General features: G+C 36.7%; 1 pseudogene; it reads right to left on the bottom strand.

Annotated features, from left to right (window-relative positions):
• Positions 1-5,877: 5,877 nt before the first annotated feature.
• Positions 5,878-7,296, bottom strand: LOC125133563 (serine/threonine-protein kinase Chk1-like; annotated as a pseudogene).
• Positions 7,297-13,065: the final 5,769 nt, after the last annotated feature.

The following is a 13,065-nucleotide window of genomic DNA, read 5'->3' as shown; positions in this document are numbered from 1 at the left end:
ATCTGCCCCACAAGTAGATATGAGTGTTGGTCCGAGGAATAGGCTGTTTTATGCAAATCATAGAGCATAGTCCTTGGTAAGCAGTCACAGATTGATAGTTATGTTTTCACAGAGTCCGAGCCTTTCTTTGTAGCACTGATCCTTTTCAGATGTAAGGTATTATAAAATGGGTGGCAGAATATAAAAAAGAAGAGCAGCCTGGAGGATGAAACTCTGAAATAGACTGGGTTTCAAGCAGGAAAGTAAAAGCGTGCCTTAAGAATCTTCTGGGCTTCAGATTATTTTCCCAAAGGCTCTTTTCCCAGTATTTGTAAGTTTTGAATAAAAGAGTTTACTTGAGAAAGCCCCTGAGGGAGGATAAAAAAGAAAGAATTTTGCACTGTTCAAAGAACAAGATAGAGGATCTAATAGGTCTTCTCTGTTTGTCAAATTTAAGGCTTTTATTATAATTATAATGCAAAAAATGTAGTCTTACACTTAAGGAAAGATTAAGAGTCAAATTATGTTATCGATGCATTTATGTAGCCTCCATTAGCTTGAATGAAAGTATATTCATGTGAAATTAACCCCTTCTATGCTTCTAAGGAATAACCTTTCTACAATTTTCTAAAAACTGCAATTAATTTTTTCCTGAGAGCAAATCAGTTTACTTTAAATGCTGCTTTGCTAAACAAAACAAAACATCTTCTGTATAAAAATATCCAAGTACATGTGTTGCCATTGTGGCTCAGCAGTAATGAACCCAACTAGGATCCATGAGGACATGGGTTTGGTCCCTGGCCTTCCTCAGTGGGTTAAGGATCCAGCATTGCTGTGAGCTGTGGTGTAGGTCGCAGACGCAGCTTGGATCCTGAGATGCTGTGGCTGTGGTGCAGGCCAGCAGCTGTAGCTCCAGTTCGACCCCTAGCCTGGGAAACTCCATGTGCCATGGGTGTGGCCCTAAAAAGAAAAAAAAATGCAAATACACATATACATGATATTATATGTATATTGAATATAGATATATCAAAAATCAAATATATGTAAATGAAGTATGTTAAGATTTTCATTGCAGATAATTTGGGCTGATACAAATCCATTTATAAAATAGGAAATTATCCATTTATCTGTAGACAGATAAATCTATTTTATATGAAGAAATTAGCCAGAATACTGAATTTAAAAAATGGTCAGTTGGAAACTTTAATAACTGCTCTGATTATACATAGAAAATACCAACAGTGTCATTTTCTAGCCTGTATTCACTGGCAAATTTGTTTGGGCATTGATTGCTGGCATAATTAGATAATTTTACTTTCAAAGTAGAGGTTAGTAAGTTAATTAACTGATTTACTTCATAAAAGAAGGATTTTGTTAGGGAGAAAAATCATCATATGAAGATGGTAGGAGGAATTTTAAAATCAGGTCAACTTTTGGTTCAGTCCTTCTGCATTCTTTTAAATGCCTAACATGGTTAAATAAATGCATAAATGAATGAACAAATACCTGATAGGTAGTGCTTATCTAAATTCTTAGAGTTAGATATTTAAGTTCAAGGAGACGTGTTCTTTATTTCTTTGAGCCTAGGATGGGAAGCCCTTCACTGACTATAGAAAGTTACATTTTCTCCGGGAGATAATGATCCTGGGGTCTTGAAAGATATCCTACTGAATTATATGTCCCATGGCCTCAAAGAGATATTGTGCTCTTTTCTCTTCAAGTGTTAGAGTTTGGAATTGATTTAAATAAGGACAAATGGGGAAACTATGCCCACATAAAATTGACTGAACTGAATATAAGGAATATGTGGATATTGACGTCCATCAGTGTCTGTGTGAAAATTATGTGAGACCCTTGTTGTTATCTGTTGAAATACTTGATGGAATGAATGGAGGAAAAAAAATTAATTCAGTAACATCTTTTCAGATTTCTTTGTAAATACATCTTCAAAGCAGTACCCTCCATCATTTCCCATTCTGCCCATCACAGAAGGATACTCTGATGCTTCCCCCTATCTCTGTGGACATTCTTAATACTGCCCCTGGGGTGGACAGTATCCATTCTCAGATAGCTTTAGGGGCTTTCTCGCAGCCTATGGAATTTTCCTGTGTATGCTGTCCACAGACAGCCCCACGCCTTATCCCTCTCCTCCTGGTTGATCTGTGGACAACACCATCTCTCTGCTGCCCCCTAGCCATTGCCTCAGCCATAAGAAAATTCTTTCATTCTCACTTACAATGGGAAGCACTTGCCACCCTCCTCTCCTGAAAGGATCACCAAATCTCAGGGGTATCAGCTGGATCCCTCTCATTTTTCACACTGTTCTTCCCTTCTCTCTCACTCTTTTGTCCCTGTCTTGCCTAATACCGGAAGTTCCCTTTAATTTTTTTTTTTTCTTTTCTAAACAAAGCCCCTCAGACTTTCATCTTTACATCTTGGTACAAATCTGGATAAGGGGAGGGTTGATGTTCTTTTGAATTCAATGCTCTGGAATTTAGTGTTTTGGTTCTTACTTACCCCCATATGGAAGTCTAACTTGTACCACATCCCTCACCTTCTCCATTTACTTTAATACCTCACAAAAACCCTAAAAAGCAAATTTCATTGGGTGTGTGACCATTTTCCAGATGTATAATCTGAAAGTCAATTTATGAGGTCAGGCATTTTGAGAATGGTGAACTGATGCTAAATCAGCATCCTATCTAAATTGTTAGGGATTTGTTTGTTTCTTTGTATGTTTCTCCTCTTACCCCCCACTATGCTGACTCTGAGATAAGCATCATATTTCTTAGACATTTCAGTGTGACAGAGAAGGCAGTACTTAAATTCAGAACTTTCAGAAACAAGATGACAAGTTCTGAATGTCCATCTCTGTGGTCATCTGTAAGGACAACCAAATTTCTTAGTAATGAGAGAGCACTGTTCAATACGTTTCTTGGAGGACATAGGACTTGAATTGAAGAAGGTTTGGGATTTGAACAAACCACTTGGAGTCTCAGTCATGGGTATGCATCCCAGTTCACATACTTGAACCTGTTGAAATTTTTTAAATCCTCATTGACTCTTCTCCCTTTTGGCTATAACCAGTCATGCCCAGTGCATTGCCTAATGCATTATAGTTTTATAGTAAACATTTGCTGAATGAGTATAAGCTGCTATACGTTTATCATACAGTTAGCCTCATTATTATAGTAAAACTCTTACGGCTATATATTTACTGCATACTACTACATCATAGACTATCAATGCTGGGAGACAGGTTTGAGGTCACCTGTCTCCTTCATTTTTAGGGGAGTAGAAACTCAGGTCCAGATGAGTGGTGCTAATGACTTAAATGTTTTTATATTAGTGCTAAAAGAGACGTAAGAAAATGAGATGGGGACTTGCCCTGGGGGCACAGTAGGTTAAGGATCTGGCATTGTAACTACAGTGGCTTGGGTCTCTGCTGTGGCATGTGTTTAATTAAACCCTGGCTAGGGAACTTCCACATGCTGCAGGCATGGCCAAAAAAGGAAGGGAAGGAGGGAGGAAGGAAGGGAAGAAAGAAAGAAAAAGAAAGAAAGAAAGACATAGGCCAAACACTCTCCAACATAAACCACAGCAATGTCTTTTCAGATCCACCCCCTAGAGTAATGACAGTAAAAACAAAAATAAACAAATGAGACTTAATTAAACTTAAAAGTTTTTACACAGCAAAGGAAACCCTAAACAAAATGAAAAGATAACGCACAGTATGGGAGAAAATATTTGCAAATGAAGCGACCGACAAGGGATTAATTTCCATAATTTATAAACACCTTCTGCAGCTCAGTACCAGAAAACAAACAACCCCATCAAAAAATGGACAGATCTTTTTTCTCCAAAAAAGACATACAGATGGCCAAAAAACACATGAAAATATGTTCAACATCACTCATTATTAGAGAACTGCAAATCAAAACCACTGTGAGGAACCACCTTACACCGGCCAGAATGGCCATCATCAAAAAGTCTACAAACGATAAATGTTGGAGAGGGTGTGGAGAAAAGGGAACCTGTTACACTGTTGGTGGGATTGTAAATTGGTGCAACCACTGTGGAAAACAGTATGGAGATTCCTCAAAAAACTAAACATAGAACTACCATTTGATCCAGCAATCCCACTCCTGGGCATCTATCCAGAGAAAACCATGACTCACAAAGGCACATGTACTCCAATGTTCATTGCAGCACTATATACAGTAGCCAAGACACGGAAACAATCTAAATGTCCATCGACAGAGGAGTGGATCCAGAAGATGTGGTACCTATACACAATGGAATATTAATCAGCCATTGAAAGGAAAGAATGGCATTTGCAGCAACATGGATGGACCTAGAAATTACCATGCTAAGTGAGACACCAACATCAAATGCTATCACTTATATGTGGAATCTAAAAAAAGCCAGGCAGTGAGGCACCAACATCAAATGCTATCACTTATATGTGGAATCTAAAAAAAGGACAAAATGAACTTCTTTGCAGAACAGATACTGACTCACAGATCTTGAAAAACTTAGGGTTTTCAAATGAGACAGGTTGGGGGTTGGGGGGAATGGATCGGGGGGTTTGGGATGGAAATGCTGTAAAACTGTGGTGTGATGATTGTTGTACAACTATAAATGTAATAAAATTCATTGAGTAATTAATAAAAAACAACAACAAAAACCCACTGGGACTTCCTGTCACGGCGCTGCAGAAACGAATCTAATAACCATGTGGTTGTGGGTTTGATTCCTGGCCTCGCTAATTGGGTTAAGGATCTGGCATTGCAGTGAAGTGTGGGGTAGGTCACAGACATGGTTCAGATCACACGTTGCTGTGGCTGTGATGTAGGTCAGCAGCTGTAGCTCTAATTCATCCCCTAGCCTGGGAACCTCCATATGCTGCAGGTGTGGCCCTAAGAAACAAACAAAACTTTGGGGTGTTCCCTGATGGCTCAACAGGTTAGGATCTGATCTAAGATTGTCACTGCTATGGCTCTGGTTTTTGCTGTAGTGCAGGTTTGATCTGTGGCCCAGGAACTTCCACAAGCTTCAGGTGTGGCCAAAACAAAAAATCTTTGAACTTGGTTTCTTTCTTTTTTTTTTTTTTCACTTTCAAAATAAAATTTATTTCTGTAATAAAGAATTAAAATATGGCTGTGAAAGTAGAAAATAATATAGAAAAATATTTAAAATGTGCAACAGTAATTTAGAGTAAAGGTAGTTAAGCACTAGGGTGTATGCTCAACTTCTATTTGAAAGACTAATTAGTATTTTACCTATTATTAACTATATCAGAAAAAAATCTACTTGCAATTTTAATTAATGATTATAATTCAAAATCAGATTTATAGACCTGATCAGGCCCTTTTGAAAATTTAAGTACAAATCTTGGGGATAAGTTTTTTGAAGTTGGCTTTATTTCACAGACTGATAAGCCTACTATCCCAAAATCACAAGATTGTTTTTACCAAGCCATCCACGTAATTATGTCAATGTGGAGGAAATACGCACTTTTTGGATGAAACCAAATGTTTTGGTAAAAATGGGACAGAAGTATCGTCTTTCATTATGTTGTTATAAAAGCTGGTAAACTCATGTATCCCAAAGCTTGGTTTCCACCACGTGGGTCTCAAATTCAGACACTAAATGCAGATGAACAAATAGCTGATGAATTCTATCCACCCCTTGCCCAAAGTTGTACTTACAATTAAGATATAGGTATTATTTGCATGAAGAACATACAAAAAGAATTGGAAAATGTTTGGCTAGAGGGAAGACAATTCTTCGGGGACTATTGTTTGCAGTTTGCAGAATAAGATAATCTTCTCTAGGAAGAAGAATGTCCACACAGCAGCACTATATTCACCAGGAATCCCAGAGCCAGTGGATCTATCATGTGGCCGGAAGCCAAACCTTCTGGCTGCTTACAACGTCACTTAGCTTCCCTTTAATCTTCAGGAAGTGTCTCTTGAATTCCAGTCCATCACCCTTAGAAAGCCAGAAATCAACCAAAATCTTCTCATCCATTTCTACCAAATTCACTTTGAAAATCAGTTTATTGTTTCTTCTGTCAGTTGTTGATACAGTAACCTGATTCATACAACTTTTCTTCCATTGATAGCCCAGTTTCTCACAGGTCTCTTTTAGGCACTGATAAGATTTGTCTGCATCTAATTTGGTAAAAATAATCGTGTCATTCTTTTGACCAGGCGCTGCCAGGGGTTCTGTGAGGATCCTGGGGTGCCGAGTAACTGACTATTCAGGAGCATATGATCAGGGCATGTGGGCTGGGAAAAACTGATCCCTTGTACCAGTTTATCAATGTATGAAGGGCTGGTGTCCCATAAGGAAAGACCTGTCCGTGGTTCTGGCTGAGAACTGGAGTACTTCAAATTTTCTTCACTAGAAGCACTATTTACTGGAGAAAAGTCCAAATTGGATTGAATATGCTTAGAGAATCCACTAGGAGACTCTGATACACCACCTGAAGTGACTCGGGGCCTCTTTGCCCCTTTCTTAAGTGTTTTGTTGTACCATCTATCCATCTATCTTTTTTGATGTCTGGGATGGTAATCCTTACTGATGGATTCTCAACTAGGATTTTATGCAGCAGGGCTAGAGGAGCAGAATCGATTTTTTTCCAAGGGTTGAGGTATGTTTTTTTTTTCTTTCCAATCGCAATATTCCTGACAACTGTCACAAGGCTGGTCCCATTGCAGTTCTCCAGCCAACATTGCAGTAAATACTATTCCACAAGACCAAACATCAACTGGTTCTGCATGAAATTCTTTTCTCTTCAGAGCAACATATGGTAAAGTACCACACATCTTGTTCAATAAACGCTCACGATTATTGTGCCGAAAAACGGTTGCCAAGCCGACGTCAGAGATTTTGAGGTTATCCCTTTCAACCATTAGGAGACTTTCTGGCTTAATATCCCTGTGGGTTATTCCAATACCATGCAGATAAACCACCCCTGCCATGAGTTGATGGAAGAACCTCTGAGCACCTTGTTCAGGCATGCCTATGTCTGGCTCTTATACTAACCATGATTCATTTGTTATCCTTCACATTTTCCCCTTATTTCTTCTAAATGCTATGCCATTAATTTTTCCACTAGATCTCTTTTTTAATATTTTCTGGACAGTCTATGGCACGCTTCATGTCTACAATCTTCACTGCAACTGCTTCCTCAGTTCTTCTGTTCACAGCAAGTTGAAGTTCTCCATAAGCACCTTCTCCCAGGGTTTGCACCAAGTCCCAGTCTTCCACAAAGGGTACTGCCATGTCTCCACTAAGTCCCACAGCAGGCCGTCCTTTGCCCGCCACCACAGGAATCCAAATCTGGGCTTGGTTTCTGAATTGTACATGTTTACACTCCCACTGCTGATGGATGCAGATTCCAATTGCTCTGAAGCCTCAGCAACACTTGGTAGTGCCAGTCTTTAAAATTTTAGCCATTTTAGTGGGCATATTTGTGTGTTATTATGGTGTTAATTTGTACTTCGGTATCATGTCTGATACTGAACATTTTCCTCTTTATTTATTGGTCATTTTTGTATGTTTGTGTGCATGTGTTTTTAATGTATGTTTGTGTTCTCAATACTTTGCTGATTTTTAATGGTGCTGTTGTCCTCTTGGGTTGTTGAAGTTCTTTACATATTTTGGTTATGTGTCCTTTTTAATATATACATACTGCAAAAAAAGGAAGGAAGGAAGGAAAGAGAAAGAAAGGAAATAAAAAGAAAATGAAGTAGGAAAGTAAGTAGGAGTCGGTTTATAAAGGCCATTAAGTCTCAAATCAGAGGATTCCCTTGGAAGGTCAATGAATGAAAAACACCAAAAAAATTCTCCATGAAAGAGAAAGAATACAGAAGAAAACGTAAAACAAAATTGCCAAGTAAATCAAGAATTACTTTGCACTGATCAAACAGTGATTTTTTTTTTCCCCATTTCGATCTTTTAGATTTCACCCTTTAAGCTTTCTACTTAAGGCTTCTTACAAACCATAAATCCTTGCATTCTCATTGGATTAACACTATTTTACCATTAGCAATGAATGGAGGGCAAAGGTCATCTATATTGCTCTTAGGAAATTAAAACAGAACTTGAAGGTAGCAACTTGTGCCCATTTAAAGAGTACAGGAAAGACAGGTCATCTTCTGCTGAAAACTACGTACCTCCTTTATAATCCACCTAGTAAAGCCTTTCAAATGTTATATGTACCTAAATCCTCTTGGCTCTGGAAACGTGATGGGGATAAAAATCTGATACGTGGCTTCTCCATGGAAGAAAATACTGAAGGAGAGACACATTTAAAATAGGTCCATTAATAAAGTTATTTAAAAAAACTGGATAAGAGTAGGAAAAACAGGACAGTGACTATGTACACAAGAAAACAAAACAGAACTAAAAACAAAACCCCAAAAAACAGCGGATAATTTAGTAGAAAAATGTATGTATTTGTGTGTGTGTTTAGTTTAGAATAATACATGGAACATAAGATTCCTTTGTTTTGTTTTGTACTCAGAGCAAGACTGATTTTCTTTTTTGATAAGAAAGAGTAGTTTACCACAGGGCAACCAAGTTCATGATTGACTTACATCCTGATTTAAGGCAGTTGCTTTGAGATCAATACTATTGCAGCTCCAGGTATATGTGCTTAGCAAGAGGCACTCAAGGTTGCCATCTGCGCCAATAAGATCTAGTAGTGGCTAAATCTGTTGAAGGAAAGAGAAAGTATTTTTTTAATATGAGATAGAAACAGAAGTACATCATCTCCCAAGATTTCATTCTGCTTTCTGTAATGATAATAGAGAATCAGCAGCCAGTATACTCCATAATAACATGAAACTTCTCAACAATCTAAGCATCCCAACTGCCTATGTTTACATGTGTGGATAGCTTCTCAAAGGCGTTTGGGAATTTCTTAATCTGTAATACAAAAATCAAAACTACTAGTTGTAGAGTTCAGGGAAAGATGTACTTACAAATAGTCCTGGTGGGAGTCTTTCTTAAAATCAATACATAAATTACCTATTGAGCTGAAAAAAGAGGGAATTGTTAAAATGGAAGCATTTGAGACTTAGCTCATTTGAGACTTAGCTCATTTGAGACTGGATGGTTAGGTGAAGGACATGATTTTAGTTGGCAGGATAGGCAGCAAAAGATTTTGGAAAGCCCAGTGAGACCAATAGGGTTAACCAAAAAAATCTTTATTCATACATATTTAAGATAACTGTTGTTATAAAGACAGCATACTTATTGAAATGGCTAAATATTAAATCCTAAGAAATTCATAATCTAGGTGAAGACAAAAGTACTGATTCTAAGTGGAAATTATTGCTGTATATTTGTGTTGGAACAGAAAAATTCATATCTTGGAATACTTGTCCCCAAAATAGAGCCAATCACATAAATGATATCTGAATAAGACACATATTTGGTAAGCATAAATTCACACTGAAATACCATTTCCCTAATAACCACTTTAGTTGTTATTCTTGTTTGCCCTAGAAATACTAATGCAGTGGTAACAAGAAAGCATACTTATATTTTCCACTAAATTTAGAATTTTAGTAATTGAAACACAGATGCAGTGGCTTTGACAGGAAATTAATTTGGTGTTAAGTACCCTGCTAGTGTTAGATATGCATAGTTAACTCAGCATGGACATATTGCTTATACCAATGGTAATATATATACACACAACACACACACACACACAGAGGAATAAAACTGAAAACCCAAGACAAATGTGGGTTGATAAGAGTAAAAATATTTTGAGTTATATCAAATATTGATATAATTATATTTTATTACCCATTAGTGTAATATTCATCAAATTTTTCTGTACATTTTAAAATAATTCTGTAACATTTACTTTGGTAGCACACATCAACTAAACATACTTTATTTTTAAGCCAGAATTCCCTTACTGCTTATTATTTTTTCTTTCCTATAGATGAAAGAGGAAGGAAACATGGATTGGAATCTCAGTTTTTTTCTTACCTTGCAGAATCTTAACTCTTGCTTGTCCTCTTAACTTCATTCATTCAGTTGTTGCTTCCGTCCTTCTTCCCTTCCTTTCTTTAAAAAATACTTAATGTGTAGTTTTTTCTATATTAGGCACCGCAACGTGTATTGGGAAGTCACAGAAACGTCTAGTGAGGTAGGTTTGTACCCTCACAGAGTTTATGGTCTTGTGATAACAAAGGTGTTAATAAGTAATCTTAGTGGAGCAGTTACTTTCAAGGAAAATGGAAAGTGATCCAGTATTGAGAGAGGTCATGGTTTAGTCTGATGGTGTGAGAGTTTCTGAGAAGACCTTCTGAAGTTACCTGAACCTTTGCACTGAAATCCGAGGAATGCATATGGTTAGCTATACAAAGTTTGTTAGGGTAAGGGTGTTCTGGACAGTGGAATTGACCTGCACAAGGACCTTAAGTGACAAAATACATGATAAGCTTTGAGATACAAAAATAGAGATCTAGAGGAGAAAAAAGATGGTGGACATTTGCAAAATAGGCCATTGAAGTATTCCCGGAAAAAAAAATAAAAATATTTAGAGGGTTATGTTCACAGGAATGATGTGGACATAATTGCATTTAAAAAAATAAAGCTTGTCTAAAATACAAAGAAAAAAATTTTTAATTAAAAGATTGTTCTAAATCTTCTCTGTGGAAAACAGATTACATGATACAGGAATGAATTCTGGGAGTTCAGTGTCATTGTACAGATTATATTAGATGATAGTTTATATTCAAGTGACAGTACAAGATGCAGAGAGCAGTGTGGGCATTTTGAGATATGAGAAATAAAATGAATCATTGATGGATGTGGCAAAGGGTGGTAACAAGAATGACTCTTAGCTTTCCAAATTTGCTTACTTGCAAGAGAAAGAATTAGATGGGGAAAAGTACATAGGTTTGTGGTGTCTTTATTATCTAATAGGTGATGACAAGATGGCAGATGGATAAAGTTCTAGGATATTAGAGAAGAAATTAGGTGTTAAATCTAAAATGCTAATCATAGAATAACTGAAGCCATAGACATAACATGCATTTGCCTGAGTAAAGCACATATAGAGTATATATTAGTCAGGATAGTCTTTACAGTGGTAACAAACAGCTCCTAAATCTAATTGGCTTAATATAAAAGATTTATTTTTAGCTTTTTAAAATGTATTTGAGTGTGTGTGTGTTTTATTTTGCTTATGTTACAAGGTATATATGAGCAAGGTGCTCAACTTCATTTAGTTTCTCAGACAACCAGGCTGGTGGAAGTTGTACCCACTTGAAGCTCAGTCGCCCTCACATGGAGCCAATATCCCTCCAGTATTTACTTGGCAATGCTATACTGTATCCTTCACTCTCATAACTGGAGAGAACAATGCTGGAAACAAATGCCCAGGGATGCTGTTAAAGATCCTACAATTCAAAGGGTAGAGCCTTCCTCTGACTCTCAGAATTACCTGGCCCCAAATGTCTGTAGCATCAAGGTTGAGATTTCTCCCATGTAACTGCAGCACTAGCACGTTCTCAGACCCTAAGGCGCGGATGAAGACTAATGGCTCTTCAATGCATTATCCTGGAAATAATGCACCAACACTCCTGTCTATAACCTAGTTGCTATAAGAAGTCTTATGTTTCTGCTTAAGGGCAAGGAAGAATCCAGACACATGGTAAAGTAGGTGCCTTATTTTATAAGCACTGCTAGTGCTGCATGTTGTAAATAGATTGTGCCAACGGAGTCAGATTTTTAAATTATTTTAAGTGGTGGAGGGGTGGGGATCAGCATGATTGACGCCTGATTCCGATGTTGAGAGAATAAACGTGAGTCTGCCAACAAGTTCCGAGTTCAGGCTGATCTGCTTTCACATCGAGGTATTCACTGAAACCCAGCAAAAGGCAATATATTAACTTTCCAGTGTAATTTTCTCAGATATGTGTGAAAATGGAATTCATTATACTTGAGAATTGAATATTAAGAGTAATTAATGAATTTGGCAGCTCTTTTATTCTGAGCATTAGCTGGGAAAATTCCAAGTATTCACCAAATGAAGCAAGTTTTCTAGTTTCCAGATCATCTCTTCAAGTGAAACAAGTGAATGAGAAACTACATTTTTTTTTTCAAATTCCAGAAGATTCCTTAACTTCTAAAATAAAAGAATAAAATAAATTTGGAATACATTGTAATGGAATGAAACACATTGTTCACTTGTCTTCTTTTTCTAGCAGATATTTCTGTACAATTGTTATCTTAATTATAGCAAAAGACAATTTTTTTAGAACAGTAGAATACAGTTGTGATGAGAACAAGCTTTAGAACTACTGGTCTTGAGTTTGCCTCTGATTTTTATAACTGCATATCCATTGGGCTTTCCTTATCTTTAAAATTTTTTTATTGCAGTATAGTTGATTTGTAATGTGCCAATTTCTGATGCAGAGCAAAATGACTCAGTCATACATATATATATATATATATATAATTCTTTTGTATATTTTATATTTTTGTATTTATATCTGTTTACATTTTGTAGATAGGTTCATTTCTACCATATTTTAGATTCTGCATATAAATGATGTCATATGATATTTGTCTTTCTCTTTATGACTTATTCGCTTAGTATGGTCATCTCTAGCTGCACGCATGTTGTTGCAAATGGCATTATTTTGTTCTTTCTTATGGCTGAATAGTATTCCATTGTGTATATGTACCACATCTTCTTAAGTCATTCATCTTCCAATGTATATTTATGTTGTTTCCATGTCTTGGCTATTGTGACTAGTGCTGCTGTGAACATAGGAGTACATTATCTTTTTGAATTATAGTTTTAAAATGACTCTCTTTTGCAAAAAAGAAATTTGAGAATGGTTTATTTCAGATAAACCATAGCAGATCTTGCCATGTGCCTCACATATACTAAACTCCTACTATGGGTTATTACTATTATTATTATAATTAATGTTATTTAATTTCAGTTTAAACTAAATATTTATCCCTTGGAGGATGGTGCAGAATATTAATAGTTTCGCTTTGGCCTTGGATATACTGCTGGAAAATTTGGAGTCAAAGAGA

This window comes from Phacochoerus africanus, chromosome 8 (assembly GCF_016906955.1).
Source record: "Phacochoerus africanus isolate WHEZ1 chromosome 8, ROS_Pafr_v1, whole genome shotgun sequence".
In the NCBI taxonomy this organism is placed as follows: domain Eukaryota; kingdom Metazoa; phylum Chordata; class Mammalia; order Artiodactyla; family Suidae; genus Phacochoerus; species Phacochoerus africanus.
Note: the sequence above shows the minus strand (reverse complement) of the source record. Positions and strands in the feature narration are given on the sequence as shown.